Raw genomic sequence first — 19,537 nt, forward strand, 5'->3', positions numbered from 1 at the left:
ATATACTTTTGAAAAAACCTGAAAGAAAGACAGCACACTCCTAAACATGTTTATTCAGAGATAAGGCCCACTGAGTTCAATGGAAATTACTCACTGGTAAAGGATGTTTAGGATTGCAGCCTAACAGGCATTTCAATATTTGCTTTACATAATGAGGCTTGTGAAACTAAAACCGAGAATTTAAAACTAAATGCTTTCCTTGCAAAGTTTAAATAACCCATCAGTCTTCTAACATATGTCCCTTTGACTTGTGCTATGTTGAATTTTAAAATAGTTTTAGTCTAGAAAGTCAACATATATATATATATATATATGAAATCTTCACCATCAAAACTGAAAGAAACTGAAGTTTCATTTTTCTCCCTAGACTCATCTTTTGAACTTGATAAAACCTACTGGTATTTGGTTATTATTATTATTATGATTATGATTATGATTATTAATTGCATTTGTTACTCACTTTTTCCAAAGCTTCTCAAATGACTGAACAAGATAAAATACAAATAGAGAAATACAAATAGAGGACATTTTAGAACAATGTTTTATAAATCCTTGCAGATTAGTAAAGTGCACAGCATTTTTTAAAATTAAGATTTGTGCAGTTCATTTTTTTTCTTGCCTCCCACCCCAACAAAGATTTCATAGAATCATGGCCTAGGACCCTCATACCTACGGGACCGCCTCTTCCGGTATGCCCCACAGAGAGCCTCAAGGTCCATAAATAGCAACACCCTAGTGGCCCCGGGCCCTAAGGAAGTTAGATTAGCTCCAACCAGAGCCAGGGCCTTTTCAACACTGGCTCCAGCCTGGTGGAACACTCTGCCTCATGAGACCAGGGCCCTGCAGGATCTGATTTCTTTCCGCAGGGCCTGTAAGACAGAGTTGTTCCGCCTGGCCTTTGGCTTGGAGCCAGTTTGATTCCCTCCCTCTTTCTTTTTTCTTTTTCCTTTCTCCTCCTGTGATGAGGCTGCATTTTAATATTATATTGTTTTAATATTTTAATGTTGTACTTTAAACTTGTTTTTAAGTTGTATTCATTCAACTTGTTTTTATTATTGCTTGCTTGCTGCCCTGAGCCCGGCCTCCTCCTCCTCCTCCTCCTCCTTCTTCTTGGGTTGGAAGGGACCCCAGTGTCATCTAGTCCAACCCCCTGCAATGCAGGAATCTCAACTATGACAAAGGGCCTTCCAATGAAGGGGGATCCAACACCTCATGTGGGAGTCTGTTCTAGTGTTGAACAGCTCTTACCCTCAGAAAGTTCTTCCTGATATTAAGTTGGAATCTCCTTTCTTATAACTTGAATTCATTGGTTCAGGTCCTACCTTCCAGAGCAGCAGAAAAAAAAGGTTTCTCCCTCCTCCATGTGACAGCCCTTTAGATATTTGGAGATAGTTTGCATATCTCTTCTTTGTTAATATCCTTCTTAAATTGTTGTTCCCAGAACTGAACACAGTACTCCAGGTGTGGCCTGACCAAGGCAGAATAGAGTGGTACTATTACTTCCCTTGATTGGGACACTATACCTCTGCTGATGCAACCTAGAATAGCATTAGGGGTGTGTTTTTTTGCTGCTGCATCACACGTTACTCATGTAAGGTGGTGGTCCACTAAGAACCCTCCTCAATCATTTTCACATGTACAACTGGCAAGCCAGATGTCCTCTCTTGCAAACCTAAGCTCATTCTGAGCTTTCAAAATGTTTCTGCTACAAAGACTGAGATATTCACAGTAAAAATAATGGGGAAAAACAACTACTATAATGTAAGTCAAACATTTGACAGTAGACCTTTAAGATTTCAATTTTGAAATCTAGGAAAATAGAGTAAGATGAGGTGTGTGTAATAAATCTAGGAGTTACATTATTTATGTGAAATGAAGTGTGTTGGTTAATGTTTACTTGTTATGCTTCATAGACAGGAAGCTGCAGAATGATGCATAAACTGGAAGTGGTGACTTATTTCTTTTGACATCTTTGGGATTGCAACAGCATAGGACGCTGCCTTATAATGAGGCAGACCATTGGTCCATCTACCTCAGTATTGTCCACCCCGAAGGGCAATGGCTCTCCAAGTTTTCAGAAGGAAGGCATTCCCAGACTTACCTGGAGATGTCAGGGATAGAGCCTACCACTCGGTTATGGCCATTTCCTTTAATTGTCAGTAATACTGCCTGAAAGCGCACAAATGAAAAATAAAAATAACTGTAGCTGTTAACACTGAGCTAAAGCAACTCCTGAATTTGCATTTAGGCCATACTTTGCGGAGGGCTACACAGCATTCACCCCTTGTGCAAGGAGCACACCCTTGTATTGCTTAAGCAAGTGGGAGAATTTGCCTTTTTCCTACACTGCAATGTGAAGATAAGCCACATATCACCACAGCACATCATGCATGGCAAGAGAAGGAGAAACACCTAGGAAAAATAAGGGCACATCCCCTCCTTTCCCAGACTGCAGTGGTTTCATTGGTCAGTACTTTGGTGGCTTCATAGGCACAGCACCAGAAGTGAGGGAGCACATTCCTAAATTGCCTAGGCAACAAAATGAGGCTCCCCTTGTGACACCATTACATAAACTAGTAGCAATAGGATTGGTTATTTGATAGACATGTTGTGGAAGCTACCTAACCTTGCCGTTGTTGTTTTTTAAATTTGTCTTTATTAGAGATTTTCTTGGTTTAAAAAGTACATGCCTGCTCTATTTTTTTTTCCAGGTTGCACAGTCTTTCTTACAAATCAGTTACATTCGTTGTGAGACATTAGTGTTGAGTATAGTATAAGGTTGGGGGGGAGGGGAGGTGATGTGATGAGGCTTATATTCTTTTGTATAGTGTATGTGTGGGGTTTTGTGTCAGTTGAGCAGTCCATGATGTCCTTTCAGTAAGATGTGATGCTGATCTAATAAAAAGTATCACCCACTGAATCCTAGTTACTGCCTCTGCATCTGCCTTTAGTCTCTACGGCCAAAGGGGAAGGGAAGCCAATAAAATGATTCAAATATAGATTAGCCGCAGTCAAGCAGTAGACAAACAAAATTTTCTTGGCAGCTAGCTACTATTATAATGGAAGGACAGGAAGTATATTTTAAATATCTCCCCTTTTGTATGTCTCCTCTTCCTCCTTTTGAACCTGCAACACAACATGAAACAAGACATACCTGAGCATCCCACTTTGATATGCCATGGGAATGTGGAGAACTGACAGGAAGGAAAGGGGTGGAGGTGGAAGTGGCCTTTATGCACATCAAAACTGATGCCGTGATAAATATATGTGACAAGGATTGTGTTGCATTGGCCACAGATACTTAATACGGGGTACCTCAAGGACAATTTTGAAGAGGTTGCTATAAAAATACAGTAGGAACTAGGAACTTGGAAATCCAGTTCAATCGTCTTTCAAAATTATAGAAAACAGTCTCAACATTCATGAGTGAGAACTTAGAGAATGTTGTACTAATGTGCAAACAGACTTGCCAAATGCTTCCCAGAAATTTAAATATGGTCTGCAGTAAATCTGGAAGTACAATTATTATAAAAGCAAATTCAATAATCTAAATGGTTTTTTAAAAACAACAACAGATTTTTAAAACATGTAGTTATGAACACAACAGTAAGATAGCCTTTGAAGCAGAACTAATCAATGTGGTGCCCTACAGATGTTGCTAGACTACATTTCCCAACATTCCTGGCCAGAGGCTATGCTAATTGAGACTGATGGGAGTTTGAGTACAACAAAAATCTGGAGAGCACCTTGTTAGCCACCCCTGCTCTAAAGTAAGAAACATGTTCTGCTTTAAATGGGCGCAAGACATAGGCCATGACATTATGTTGGAAGATTGGGAAAGGTTATGGAAAATAGACAAAATTAGCAGACTGTTCTTTATTGAAAGAAAAGTACATGAAAATGATGTATATATGGTATATAACACCAGCACAGTTAGGGAAAATGTATAAAACTGGCTCAAATTTGTGTTGGAAATGAAAGGAAAAGGAAGGGACTTTTTACCATATGTGGTGGGATTGTAGTAAAATTAAAATGTTCTGGGAAATGATATATAATGAGTTAAAGAAAATGTTTCATTTAACATTTGTGAAAAAGCCCGAAGCTTTCTTATTAGAGATTATGGGGAAAGACCTGCCAAAGAAATTTAAAAAACATTTTTATGTACACGACAATGGCGGCAAGAGTCTTAATAGCACAAGGATGGAAGAATGAGGAAATCCCGACGAAAGGACTGTGGCAAGAAAAACTGATGGACTATGCGGAATTGGCAAAATTGACACACAAACTACGTGACAAGGATAACTGTGATTTTAAAGATGAATGGGAACCTTTTACGAAATACTTAAAGAAGCAACAAAATGAATTGGACTCTTTGGCAGGTTTTGAATAAGCATTCACAAACTCTTTATTGTAATATATAGATAGATAATCTGAGGATCTTTACAATTTTACAATATGCAGACAGAAAGATGTGTTGAGAAACCAGAGAAAGGAGCTGAGGGAAGTCCGGGGTGGGTGGGTTGGGTTTTCTGTTTAGGGAGGGGGGGAAGGAGGGGGGAAACAATGTGGATGATGTATTTTTGTTTAAATTACTATGTTGAAATATCTAATAAAAAATTAATAAAGAAAGAAATTAACATGTTCTGCTGATAGGACTCTTCTTGGGGTGGGGGCAAACTGACAAAATAAAACAGACTTGTTTGTAGATGAAATTCATAACTACAAATTTTATACATATAATAAAAATGTTACAGTCTTAATCTTCTGAAAATAAAAATGCATGTCAATTGACATGACAGCTCACAACCTGCATAACCCCAAACTGTATTATTTTTGTAAGAAAATTTGGGGATGTAGAAATGAATATAAAAATATTTTAAAAGCAAAGGTTGTGTGCATGCTGGCATGCATCCCCCCAAAACACTGCTCCTTATAGAATGTTGGGAAAGGGTCCCTTACTCCTGTCAATCAAATGTTAAGCTCCTCTGAGCAAAGATCTATCTCAAGCCTAGTTCCTTTGTTGTTTAAATTGGTGAGTTGGGTATAGTATCAACTTCCACCCCTGGGATTCTCCAAAGTTATGGACCTGGAATAATGAACCTGAAATGAGGTAAGTATTGTGTACAATATACTTCAGTGTTTATATGTGTATAAATTAATTATTTTCTGAGAAAAAGGTTACTTTATTTGAATTATGAATTTTTTTACAGTAAAATTAACTGGATTCAGTCAATATGATCAAAGTCATATTTTCTCTACAATTTGAGATACTTAATTTTTGTCCCACCATCAATCAGACGTTTTAGAGCTCAAAATTAAGATTCCAATGTACTAGGGTTCAAAATTGCAATACTAGGGTTCAAGTTAATTTAGCCCCACTGTCTTCAATTGGTCTCATTTGATATTACTAGTAGTAGGGCCTTGTAGATCAGGCTGTTGAGTGTGTCCACTTTCTTTGGAGTCTAAAAGCATTTTAAAGCACCTAATCAAAATGTTTGCATTCCTGCTTGCAAAATTATTATATTTTAATTGGTGTTTGATTTGGCTCCATCTGCACTATGCATTCAAAACAGTGTCATACCACTTTAAACAGTCATCCCCCCCCCCCCAGAATCATGGGAACTATAGTTTGTTAAAGGTGTTGAGAGTTGTTAGGAGAACCATATTCCCCTCACAATCTGTAATTTAACAGCCTAATTGTCTTCCCAGGAAGCTCTAGGAACCGTAGCTCTGCAAAGGAAATAGGGGTCTCCTAACAATTCTCAGCAATTGTTGATACAACAGAACTCTGAGCCTGACGCCTTTGACTTACCCTACCTTAAGTCAGCTTTTATTCATTGCTGACCTCTGGCTGATCAGGTTGGTTTGTTGTGTCTGACCCTGGTTTATATCACTTTGCAACTTCTCCTGCAATTGTTTGGGAATCTTAAGTGTGAGGCCACAGTTTCTATGGACTCTGTAGTCCTGCAGCCTCTACAACGACCACTGGAACTCCTACTGTTCTTTTCTTACAAAGCAGCACATCCACCTTTGACTTTACAGAGACACAGTAAGATGCTATCTGACATGGCGACCCATTTTTAGGGGGCACAACCTGTATCTAAAACGCTCCTCACTTTCTTCATTGGTGTTCGAGGTGTGAACCCAATTCAAAAGCTGGGGGGTGGGAAGCGGGAACGCACAGGTCAGGCACTTTCTCTGTGTTAGCTCCCCCTAAGTTACAGTGTAAGAAACAAAGATAGCATCCAAAATTGAATTCTAGGAAGTAGATATTGGTCTGTATGAGATATTTAACATAGATGGAAATCAAGCCACAAAATGAAGAATTTGATAATACTGAATTTATGGTGGTAAGTTATGGTGATCTTTAAAAGAACCAGCAGTTAATCACTAATGAATGTGAAGATGCACAGTTAGTGTTGCACAAGGCAGAGGCCACGGAAGAAATGTGACATAATAAAAATCTCATTGCTAGAACCCTGCTTAGGCATTCTAATTAATTCCTTGCCCTTCACCAGGTTGGTAGTATAATGTCCATTTATGGAGACCTCCAATACAATTTAGAATACTGATGTTCCAGGGTTCTAAATTGCGCAGGGAGCCTACCTGAGTAGAAAAGGTTTTCCTCTCTAGATATTTGCCTCTGACCTGCAGACAGCTATGAGGATGGAAACATGGTGGCTAGCACCACTTCCCCCCCACTTCCCCCCACATGATTCTCATTGTTTGTGCAAACAAAAATCCTGAATAGGCATTGGATTTTGACCACAGCTGGGAATAGAAGATATAGTAATAGCCTGCATGTATCAGAACTACTGTGTATTTTCATAGAGGAATGGGTTGCTGTATTAGTCAGAGCAACAATATAGGAAAGGTCTATGATAAAAAAGTAGGATGAAATTCTGTTGAAATAAAAATGCACTTTATAGTTATAGGCATATTTCAATTAGGACTGGAAAGTTCTTTCTATTTGTTGCCTGTTCCGTCCCAAAGGATTGGGATGGGTAAAAACATAAAAACGAATAAAACAGACAAATCATTTGAGGAGAGGAAATGTTCCTGTTCTTTTCCAACTTGCAATATCTTGTTTAAAATTTGTAATGAGTATCAGCTAGGCAGAACCAAATTATAGTGATTAATTTTGGGAAACAACCCAAGGATTATTCAGAATGATATGATATTTCTTGTTGTACTTCTCTATGTTCCTACACTCTGGGTAACATCCCAATAATTCTGCTTGATTTTTCAACTAGTTTTTAAATGAAATCACAGTATTTTTCAACAGATGTATTCAGTTAAAAAAGTAATTTAAAACCACATGGAAAAAGATCTCAGAGCAATCATGACCATAGTAACTAAAAATCTGGTTTCTTAAATTGTGGAGATATTAACAGAACTAAAAACTTGTTCAATGCTTCTTTTTATAATTTATTTGGTTTTTTAAAAGGATGAGGGAGTTCATTTCATGCTATTTTATTGCATATCCTGCACTAATATTTCACTTGTACAGTATTCCTGAATAAAAATGTAATTCGTTCCACATATTAATTGCTTCTCTTTTCTCTTTTTTATAGCTATAAATAATGTTGCATTTTAATTCAGATGATGCTGTGATGATCTGGAGATTGTGGGACAGATGTATGAAGATTGTTAAAAGCTATGACCTGATGACCAGATATGACTTCTAATGTACAATCATAAAACTACACAATCCTAGATGTCTTGTGAAATAAGCAAGCATGAGATTGGAGCCTAGTAACACTTACTAATCAAGCTTAGTGAGGCTTCCTAGTGCATAGAATTTTACTTCACAGTAAAGCGTGTTCTCCTTCAGGGAGAGCACGTGTTGCGGTGGGGTCTACTGAGCCACCCCTTCGTTGCTGGGTAAGTTCTCCAAGATGGCCAGGGGGCATTGATTGGATTGCCGAGTTGCTGGGGAAAAAGTTATGTTGCAATTTTGGTGGGAGGGGTAAAAGGTTTAAATACTCTGCACGCAGCCTTGTACTTTCTCTTTTGCTGCGTGCAACGGATCACCCGCCCACCCGCCCTAAAATAAGGGGTTGTTGCGTTGACCTTGCTATGCCTGTCATGGGGTCGTCTGCCTTTGAGCAGGGGCCTGGTAGGAATTTTTCCATCTGGCAAATTGGCTGGCCTGGTGGTTTTTGCCTACTGCGTAGCAAATCGTCACAACTTGTAAGGTTGCGGTTAGGCATTGGTTATAAATCTGGTGGAGGAGGGGTTAGGATAGGCTGGGCCTGCCCCTCCATGGAGGGGTTAGGATAGGCTGGGCCTGCCCCTCCATGGTTGCTGCGGAAAGGGAATTCCGTTAAAGGAATCCTGGGGCTTGCCATCTTTTCGTCCAATCCCTGGAATGGGACTAGGGCCGGCAAGCCTTTCGGTGGTGCCCGGAAGACAGTTCTGTCCCCAGGCGGGGGGACAGATAGTCTTAACCAATGCCTAAACAACCACTCACAGTTTGTATTTTAATAAAGTTGTGGCCAAAATCATGCCAAAAATCTTAAACAAAAATTACGTGTCCGTTGTGAGTTATTTTGGGGGTGGATTGGGGACCTCAACACGCAAACGGTGTTTCCGTGCGCTGCTCTGGTTCACCAGAAGTGGCTTAGTCATGCTGGCCACATGACCTGGAAGCTGTACGCCGGCTCCCTCGGCCAATAAAGCGAGATGAGCGCCGCAACCCCAGAGTCAGTCACGACTGGACCTAATGGTCAGGGGTCCCTTTACCTTTAAACAATGTCAGGATGTGCCAAATCAACAACTTTCCCCCTTGAGGAATGCCCTGCCATTCTTCTTTGCTGTGGGATATCCAGAGATCTTTTAGAAGTATCTCTCCTGCTAGAATATCACATTTTCCCAGCAATTCAAATCTAGGTGTGCTTCTTCAGGTGTTGCAGGAGTAGTCAGTGTTAGCTATGAATGAGGTATAAAATTGCCACACATATTTGCATTTTTGCCAGAAAAAATAATCCTGGAGTTACTAAAAGGTTCAGTATGCTTAAAATGTAAACTTTATATCCATATGGCTTTTCTATCCAAACAAATCCCCAGTAAAGCTATTCATTTCATAGCCTTTAACTACTTTCAAGTCAATGTAGTTTGATGACAAATTGCGCCATTTAAAGGTATTTGGATAAAAGTATGACATTCATTTTCAAATGGATGAGATGTAGTCTTACATTATGAAGCTGACGGAATTTGGGAATGTAGTTTTTGCTTCTGCAGAAAACTACTTGGATAGAGAACAGATAAGTGATTCTCCTCCATTTATTTTGCTTAACTTCTTCTTGGAAAAAATAATATTCGTCTTTCACACTTCATTTGAAAGGATCTCATAAAATAGATCACTAGGTCTTATTGTCCAAGAGGAGTTGCCTGACCGAGCAACTCAGTTAGCCAATTTGTAAAGTAGACCGTTGAATCACCTGACACAGGTTCTCTCTGTAAATCAGTCTGTTGCAGGCACAGGGCATGAACCTGTACTCTCTAGATAATGTACTTAATTAAGCATTCCCCAAAATATAATTTAATACATTTTTAGAAGAGGGAAAGGACTTTAATACAATTGTGAAACTGCAGAGTCTGAAGGAACTTTCCAAACTAACATCACTGCACATTTACTACAACATTAAGGAACTTGTCACAAGTAACTTGGTACAACATGCCATCAATAATTTGCTGTAACTAATATTTCAATCTTGTTCCCAATCAAACAGAAGTCATCTTATACCGAGTTACATCATAAGTCCTTCTATGTCAAGATTTCCTACACCAAGGTTGGGTTAAACATCTGTGGCCTTCCAGGTGTTGTTTATCTCTGACTCCGGCAAGTCACAGCAAATATGGCCAATAACATAGGCCTCTGACAAAGTCCAAGTTTCAGATTTCAGTTCAGTATTAAATCAGTTAAAAGTGAGTTTCAAATTTAAAAGAAATTCTTCACAGGAAGTTAATCCCCACTTCATCTCCACCCACTGTCTGACCCCCACCCCAAAAAACAACATTTCTAAGGGAGCTAAACTTTTTAAAGACCCTCCCTCTTTCAAATCCCTACTTACTATTATTTACTACCTGTGTTTTTCAGATGAGCTCCTTCTGCTCTAACTGGCTGCAACACAACCTGGGAAAAACTGGCCAGTGCTAGAAATGTGGAACAAAATATGTGGGAGCCCACTCCCAGAAAGTCCTAGTGACAAATCATCAATGTATCATGGAGTAAAGCAACTGAGCAAGTTCAGAAACAGGATAAGGAGGTCAGGGCAAACTATGCCCTTTCCCTTTGTGACTTAACAAAACTCAAGTTTCCAAGTGAACCAAATAGGTCAATAGGATGATGGGATTTATAAGTCCAGTATCATCTGGAGGGCTATGAATTAGTCATCCTTGATCTATGCTTACTGGTAGCAGATGCCCATGTCTTTCGCAGTGCTGACTGGAGATGCCAGGGATTCAGCCTAGGAATTCTTGGATGCAAAGCAATTGCTTGCCCACTGAGCTGCGCAACCCAGAACTATTGATGCAGCCTAAGGCTTTCAATGGCTACTAGCCATGATGGCTACCTAGCATGTCCGCTATCAAAGTAATATGCCTCTGAATAGCAGTTCCTGGGAATCACAAGTGGGAAGAGTACAGTCCTGCTTGGAGGCCTCCCTTGGGCATTTGGTTGATCCCCATGAGAACAGAATGCTGGTCTAGATGGGCTTTGGTCTGATTCAGAAGGGATCTTCTTATGTTCTTAAATATCCATCTGGCTTCTAGTATTGATATGTGTGTTCTAAGGCTATGATACAATATTCAAATGCCTGGGAGTAAGTCCCATTGAACTCAATTAGACATACAGCTGAGTAGATATTATAGGTATCCTTATATGATTCTTTAACAAATCCATTATCCATGGATAATATCAACTCCTAAATCGAACTTTAGCAGAAGAGCAGTGTTTCTTTTGGCTTTGCATCTATGGGTTACTTCCTTTGACATAAACTATAAATAAGAGTTCCATTTATTATGCCCTGCAGGCCGGGCACTCTATATAACTGTAACCACACTAGCTGCTTTTTGTAGTCTGAATCTAACACACCAGGCTATATTAAAAACAAAATTCATTTTCTTAATTTCTTCCATAAGCCCTTGCCTTTCACCTTCTCATCTCTTTTCCTTCCACAGTTTGCAGTTGTTGTTTTTTAAATGAAGCTTCCTTCTGCTTTCATGGGAATTTCTCTCATAACACATCAATACACCAAAACCCTTTTCTAGCAGAAATATCTTCCAGAAATACATTTTGTGATGAAGGTGTGTGTGTGTTTACACACAGAGTTTTGCAGGAATGTAGCCCATTCTGGAGCCACTACATAGAGGAAAAGGAAATATATTTTGGAATAATGAAAACTAGATGGCTGTTAGTTGTCTCCTGAGAAATTTCATTCTTTTGAAGACAATTTCACATTATTCCAAAAAGATCTCTTTATGCCAAAGGAACATCTTGGGAAGTGTAGTCATCATAGTCACTACAGAAGAACCTAAAGAATAAGCATGTAAGCAACAGGTCTATGGCTGTAAAACACAACATGCATTGTATAGTAAGGAAATAACCTGTATCATTAGAGCACAACGCTATTCTTCCAAGATCAGCCAGATGATACACAGTATGTCTCACATTCTGTATGAGAACTGATGTCTGTGAGGTCTTACTGCTGTTTTCAGTTGCAGTGACTGAAATTTCTTTGGACCACTAGATGGCAGTCACTTCAACTTAATATAAACGCAAATGGTTGCCACATGTGAAGAAAACAATGGTATTCTTTGTGTTTGAAACTGTAGCAAGACAAAATTGATTTTAACCTTCAGAACTGTTTCTGGAGCATGACTAGCTAATGTAGATCAAGCTATGCACTCATAGCTAACCTTAAATCAAGCATGTGGTACATTTATAGTATTTTATTTTATTTTATTGAATATTAATGAGTTACAGTTTCAACTACATATGGAAATATTTCATCAGCATAATGGGTCCGTGAACCTTGAATGTGACACATCCCAGCCTACAGACATCAATTCAAGACTTCTGTGATGACGCCAAAATTTAAAACATATGAGAATTGACAAAATTAGATGTATATTGCATACTCATCATAGTTATGAAAACTAATATCAGCATATCCAAAATAACAGCTATAAACATCAGCAAGCCAAAAGATATGGTATGCATATAGCACTTGTATGTGCCTTTGTGAATACAGTGGTACCTCTGGATGCGAACGGGATCTGTTCCGGAGCCCCGTTCACATCCTGAAGCGAACGCAGCCCGCGTCTGCGCATCTCCGCAGATGCGCGTGACATCATTTTGAGTGTCTGCACATGCGCGAGCTGCAAAACCCGGAAGTAACGCGCTCTGTTACTTCCAGGTCTCCATGGAGCGCAACCCGAAAATGCTCAACCCGAAGCTACCTCAACCCAAAGTATGACTGTACTACCATAACTACATGTAAACTAGCCCATGATAGGGTCACTGCCAGAGCTGTGTAGGGCTTCACAGACCAAAACTAACACCTTAAAATTGGCTTGGTAGCTAACCAGCAGCCAAATCTGGCTCAGACTTGTTTTTATATTTTGTATTCTGCCTTGTTATATTTTGTATGCAAGTTTGGCTTATAAATTCCTAAATAATTAAGTATATACAAGACCCTCCAACTGTCCCTATTTTCCAGGGATGTCCCTGTTTTAGAGAAGCCATCCTGATTTCTGATTTGATCTCAGAATGTCTCACTTTTCCTTAGGATGTCCCTATTTTCACTGGATAAATGTTGGAGGGCATGGAGTTATCCGACCACTGAGCCATCTGAAGGCAATCCTGTATAGGGACGTTTTTTAATGTTTAATGTTTTTATAGATGTTTGAAGTTGCCCAGAGTGGCTGGGGCAATCCAGTAAGATGTATGGGGTGTAAACAGTAAAATTATTATCATGAAATGGGACATCCCTATTTTCATTGGATAAATGTTGGAGGGTATGAAATGCTATTAGGCCCGATTCCTAGACCACCAAAACCACTGGGCTCTGTTTGCTGGTGCCACATCACAGATATGGTCTGAAGGCACAGGAGGCCACCATCTCGTTGAAGCTAAGCAGGTTTGCGTGTGGTCAATGCCCAGATGCACGACTGTCTGGGAAAGATTTGTACACCAGCTTGGGTACAAGATGAATGAAAGGTGGGATTAAAAAATGCAAACAGACAAACAAACAAACAAAAGTTCTGGGTCTGCTCTTAGCTCCTTTTTCTTGCACAGCAGGCTTCACTTCCAGACTCCAGTCTGATACCAGAATAGTTGATCTCAATAACTAGCTAGCTTAGCAAGAAGGCCAGAGATCATGAGAGGCTTCCCCATTAGCAGGCCCTTCACTGTGCAGTCTAAGAAGCCCACTGAATGTGACTTGCCTGAGGACAACATAGTGTGAAGTTGCCACCGCTCCACATATACTTTTACTGTATTTATACTTTAAAATAAAGGTATTATGAGCTTACCTCCAGTTTCTGAAATGGCAGAAATCTAGCTCTTTTAAAAAATGTCTTCAAGGCACCCAGACATCTAAAGAAGTGAAATGAATTCAGGTAAGCAGAGTCACCAAATAACTCATTCAGCAAACTTCTGTGAATATAATCCAGCGCTTCATTGTAAAACAACGTATTTAATGTGCTTTGATATTTTAATAGGAAATCAAGACTTTGTTATGATTTAAGTCTACGTGGTAGCTAGTAGCACACCTGAAGGCAAGTTAGGACCAGTCCTCCATTGGGACATGGGTCGCTGGCTTATGGATTGTTCTGCTTAAAATTATTATGTGCTTCTGCAAACTTTGTATATACTCCAAATCTGCTGCATGTAGATGCTGCTGTTTGGGTTACATAAGAGTGGAACCACGAGTGAAGGTCAAAAATATAAGGTTGGGGAATGGCCTGTGGGGACATGCAAGCAGGCTTTTTTACTGGTGGCACCAGTGTTGTAGAAAGTACCTCCTGCTGACATGAGAGGACCCATCTGAACTGGCAACCCCCTTGCTTTCCCTTGACCTCTTGACCCAAGTCTCCTTTTAAAATTTCTGTGCTGTTTCTAAGGGAATTGTTTCATTGCATATTTTTTTATGGATGCTTACATTTTAATGTTTTAATTGGACTATTTTAATTTATTTTAATTAAGTTCTCATTTTAACTATTCTGTATTGTTATCAATGTCATACAATTGGCATTCATGTTTTGGAAACTTCTTAGAAGTCATCTTGGCATTAAGCAGTATTTTAAATTAATTCTTTAATAAACACGTATGCATCTGGCTCCTCATCCAGTTATGTATGTATGGCATGAAAGACTGCTTCTGTGTGTGTTGTGATTCCTACTCGGATCGGCGTGAACATGCAGATAATGTGTGGAAGGAGGACTAGACACAGATGTATACAGTTTGTGATATACAAGCCAAAAACTTACAGCTGAAGTTCTTTAAGTATACAGCTATGAACTTCCTTAAGATAAAATATTACTTGAAAATAATACCAATGGAAAACAAATGCTTTTTGGAATTTAGAATTTCAAATTTTAACCTAAGAAGGATGTGAACTGAAAACGAGTAAGCCCTGTGGTGAATTAACACTAAATTTAAGTCTGATTTCATCCATCATTTTACATGGGGTGAGGAGGAGCTGAGAAGTAAGTCCTTAACAGGAAAAGGAGCCGTGGAGATGCTGACAGGCTGGAGTGCACTGGCCATGCCATAGCAACACCTCTGTCATGGATTGGCTAAGCTTCAGTATTGTACTGTGCTTGAGTCAGAGAACCTTCCAGTTCTATCTGGCTGAGCTACAATGATGGCATGAAATGCTTATGAAGTTTATAACTATATTTGGCATTAGATGTATTTTTGCAATTCACCTTAAGAACAACAGCAACAAACCAGTAGGTGTAGCCATGCCTGATTGGGACTATTGCAGGAAAGGTTGGCTTCCCTGCTTGCCACAGTCTCAACAAAAATCCCCTCTCCTGCCATTTGCTCCCATTGGGATTTTCAGTGGGGTCATGGTGAGGAAGGAAAGGGTTAAACCACTTGCGTGTCGAGGTCCCCAGGTCCACCCCAATAACTCACACATCACACAGATTTTTTTGTTTAAGGTTTTTGGCATAATTTTGGCCACAACTTTATTAAAATACAAATTTGTGAGTGGTTGATTAGGCATTGGTTGCGACTATCTGCCCCCACCATGGGGGACAGACTGACATTCCGCACAATGCGAAAGTCAGAATGGGGGAATACACTTGGGGGTTACGCAGAGCAGGGAATCTGCCCTCACCCCAAATGCAACCAGGAGCTCATTGCTACGGCCCGAGCCCCCTTGACAGAGTGGACAAGCAATAGTTAGCCCCCAATTCCTTTAACGGAATCCCTTGCAGCAGCAGCATTAGAGGGGCAGGCACAGCCAATCCATGCCCCTCAACCAACCAAACCATAAACCAATGCCTAACCGCAACCTTACAAGTTGTGACGATTTGCTACGCAGTAGGCAAAAACCAAATGGCCCCAGCCAATCAGCCAGATGGACAAAATTCCTACCAGGCCCCCGCTCCAAAGCAGACGACCCCAATGACAGGCATAGCAAGGTCAAAGCGAACAACCCTATTCTAGGGAGGGAGGGACGGGCAATCTGATGCACGGGCGAAAAGAGGAAGCTCTAGCCTCGTGCAAGGAGTTTTAGCATTTCTGGCTGTCAATCAACAAATGGCAACATTAATTTCTTCCCAACAACAAGGGAAGCCCCAATCGCATCAGTGGCCAACGATCAGTTAGCCCGCCCCCAACTTTGGAGTGTCCTGGCGGCCCCCACCGCAACACATGCTCTCCATGAAGGAGAACACACTTTGCCATCTTCCAAAGTCCCTACACCTATTTTGTTTGTTCTCTATCAAACAATCATGTTAAATGCAAAAAAGAAAAGCACGGAATGTAGTGCGTAGTTTGACCCAAAGTTATTACAATGTTTGTAGTTTAGGGACTCAGCTATATAGCCACAAATAAAATGTTTTAAGTGCAATATACAATGTGACACTAGATGGAGATGGTGAGCCTTATGGAAAATTCAGTGTATTTTTAAAAACGCTAAAAAAAAACCAAAACATTTTCAGAACGGTTTTTATATGTGTGTAGTTTCCACCCAGCTCAGCTTCAGTGAAGGAAAATAAAGTCATCAGTTTTGCTACTACAGGGATGGGGAAGCAGTGACCTTCCAGTGGTTGTTGGGCTTATACTTGTTCCAGCAAGTATGACCAAGGTCAGGCATTATAGGATTTAACCTTGCCCTAAAGAAATGACAGGAGTTGGCTGTACTTTAGAAAGAAAGCCCAGGATGGAGCATGGGAGCAAGTGATACATGGGCTGAGAAACAAGAACCTGAAGAGAGAATAACCGAAAGAGAAGGAAGGGAGACACAGAATGGATAAAAATGAGATCTGTAGAAGCCTTGTAGCCCTTAAGGTCAGAGAGGCAGTATGAGGACAGCTAAAACAGTGGTCAGGTGGCTAGCTGAGAGGCTGACTAAACGAAATGTGGAAAGGTAAAGACTTGAGGAAGGGACAAATGTGGTAGGGACAAAGAAATAAGGGAGCTGGTGAAAACGTAGGTCTGGGCTAAAACCTCAGACTGTTGGTATGGACATGAAGGAAGAGGAAAGATAAATGAATAGTGTACGCTTATGTATGTTGACTCACAAGTAAATTCCATCGAGTAATGGGGCTTCCTTCTAGGTAAGTGGAGATAGGATTGCACCCTAAGGGAGGTTTGAAGGACTTAGGGACAGAAGGCAAAGGAGCCTAGGATTAGTAGATCCAGAAAGAGACATGGCTGCTGTATAAAAGGGGAATCCAGCCAACTGAAAGACTTCTGTTGCCTCTGCAGCCCTGTGATCTGACAACCCTAAGAGGGAAACAAAAACTAAGACTGGAGGAAGGGGTAGATTATACATATTTGATTTTCAACATTTGATTTCAACAGCTAATTGTCAGACTTGTAGTTATAAAAAAATATTCTTGAATCCTCAAACAAAATCCTCCTCCTGTCATTATTTTTCTCGCTATGCATATTTTTTCCTAGGCTTCCTAAATTTTCTTTTCTCCTATTTTCAACAGTCAAAATGTAATCCTCTGTGTGCCTTCTTAGGAGGAAGCCCAATTGAGTTCAGTGGGACTCTGAAGCAAGCGAGTATAGGAATGCAGCCTCTTGCTCTTGAACTTTCTCAGCCACTGTCTGTTCCACTTGGGGGGCTCAGAGAACAATGGGCCAAGGAATTAATATGATGCAATGAAAACTAATGATTAAAGCTCATAGACAATACAGAAAATCAATGGTCAAGATTAATAACAAAAATATAAAATTAATATCTACTGAAAAATGTGGGGGTGGATCAAACTAGAAGAATCCCAAGCAAATTTACATACAATTGATTGAAACAATAATTACATGATGATAATTAGAAATGGCCCTGTCAGTCTATTTTTTGCCTGTATCTTTTTCACATACCGTATTTTTCGCCCTATAAGACACACTTTTCCCCCTCCAAAAATGAAGGGGAAATGTGGGTGCGTCTTATGGGGCGAATGCAGGCTTTCACTGAAGCCTGGAGAGCGAGAGGGGTTGGTGCGCACCGACCCCTCTCGCTCTCCAGGCTTCAGGAGAGCCCCAGCGCCAGCCCCACAAGGTCGGGGGACAGAGGGAGGCGGAACGCCGCCATCCCGCTGTCTCCCGAAGTGGTTTGGAGGCTGACGGCGGGGAGAAGAGCGCTGCGTCTCCCTGCTGTCCCTGGACTTGATCGCAAGGCGGGCGGCGGGGAGAAGAGCGCTTCTCCCCGCTGCCTGCCCCACAAGCGCCTGGGGGGGGGGAAATAATTTTTTTTCTTTATTTCCCCCCAAAAAACTTGATGCGTCCTATGGGCCGGTGCGTCCTATGGGGCGAAAAATACGGTATGTTCATTCATTAAGTTTTCCATCCCATTTCTGTACTGATGTTTTCTGCATGAAATTAGTATGTAAATACCCATATATTTTTCTTTTATTAAAAATACATATTGAAACACATATTGTTTTGACTTTACACAATACAAAACATATTTTCTCCTAAAATATGTTTAATGCAACTTGGCATTTTTTTGAGCCAAGAATTCACAGAATTTGGAGATCTGTGAAATCTGAAGAATAACTACATTTCAATCCCCATGTTGTTCCAGGTGGACATTATCTGGGAGATCCAGGAGGAGGTGGTAAGGATCAGAAATTCAGTTCCTCAAGCATCCAATTTATTTATTCCTCCTTATTGTACTACTAAGTACAATGCTACTCAGTCCATCAGTTGTGATTATGTGGCAAACCAAGTCATTCTTTTGCAGTATGCTCTACACTTTGTTGTGTGCCAAGACTGGGGAGTAATAGACTAGTTGCCTTGACAACAGGGGTACATTCCCTTTTTATTGTGAAAATTGACATTAGATTTTTACTGAGCCCTAATTCAAATTATAGTAGGAATTTAAATGTACACCAGTAAATAGTAATAAATGTATGTAAGGCATTAATGGAAAAATCAGCCAAAGTCATTGTCAAGATGTCAATGGACTCAGAATTCTGATCAGACTCCAACTAGTCCTTGCTTTCAGGGGGGAAAGACAAATGAGCCAAAAAGATTATTATATTACTTTTTGACCTGATTAAGTGCCCAAGAGGTATTCTGACATGACATTCTTTAACATGATATTTTGCTTTATGGGCCCTACAGTTATCATTTCAGAATGAACTTTAGCTTGAAATAGTCTGCGCTGACACAAGTATCAGCTTCTGCTATACAATATCATGTTCAAAATAAGTATAAGCATCACTAAACTGACATGACGTCACATAAATATGATTTTCCCACATCGAAATAACACAAGTTCCCATTTGACAGTTTAAGAGAACTTGTAATTTTTTTAAAAAAAAAAAAGTCACTTAATCAGAGAAAGCCAGTGTGGGCGGGTTAAGGATGGCAGACACAACTTTGAACAGCATTTAGGAAGTATAAAAAGGTAAAGGTAAAGGTAAAGGGACCCCTGACCATTAGGTCCAGTCGTGACCGACTCTGGGGTTGCACGCTCATCTCGCTCTATAGGCCTAGGGAGCCAGCATTTGTCCGCAGACAGCTTCCGGTTCATGTGGCCAGCATGACTAAGCCGCTTCTGGCGAACCAGAGCAGCACACGGAAATGCTGTTTACCTTCCTGCCGGAGCAGTAGCTATTTATCTACTTGCACTTGACGTGCTTTCAAACTGTAGGTTGGCAGGAGCAGGGACCGAATGAGAGCTCAACCCGTCGTGGGGATTTGAACTGCTGACCTTCTGATCGGCAAGTCCTAGGCACTGTGGTTTAACCCACAGCACCACCCACGTCCCTATTCAGGAAGTATAGAATACAATAAACTGCTTCATGACAGTCAGGGCTGGCAGGAACAAAGCCAATAGGT

General features: G+C 40.4%; 1 long non-coding RNA gene across 9 annotated transcripts in view; it reads right to left on the reverse strand.

The window, feature by feature from the left end:
- Positions 1-19,537, reverse strand: part of LOC308590043 — a 268,309-nt gene that overhangs the window by 81,219 nt on the left and 167,553 nt on the right. For all 9 annotated transcript variants that reach the window (XR_014009618.1, XR_014009619.1, XR_014009620.1 and 6 more), the window contains one exon: positions 13,540-13,603. This is a non-coding gene — a long non-coding RNA (uncharacterized lncRNA). The remainder of the gene's footprint in view (positions 1-13,539; positions 13,604-19,537) is intronic.

The sequence above is a fragment of the Podarcis bocagei genome, assembly GCF_964188305.1.
Source record: "Podarcis bocagei genome assembly, chromosome: 6".
NCBI classification, from domain to species: Eukaryota; Metazoa; Chordata; class Lepidosauria; order Squamata; family Lacertidae; genus Podarcis; species Podarcis bocagei.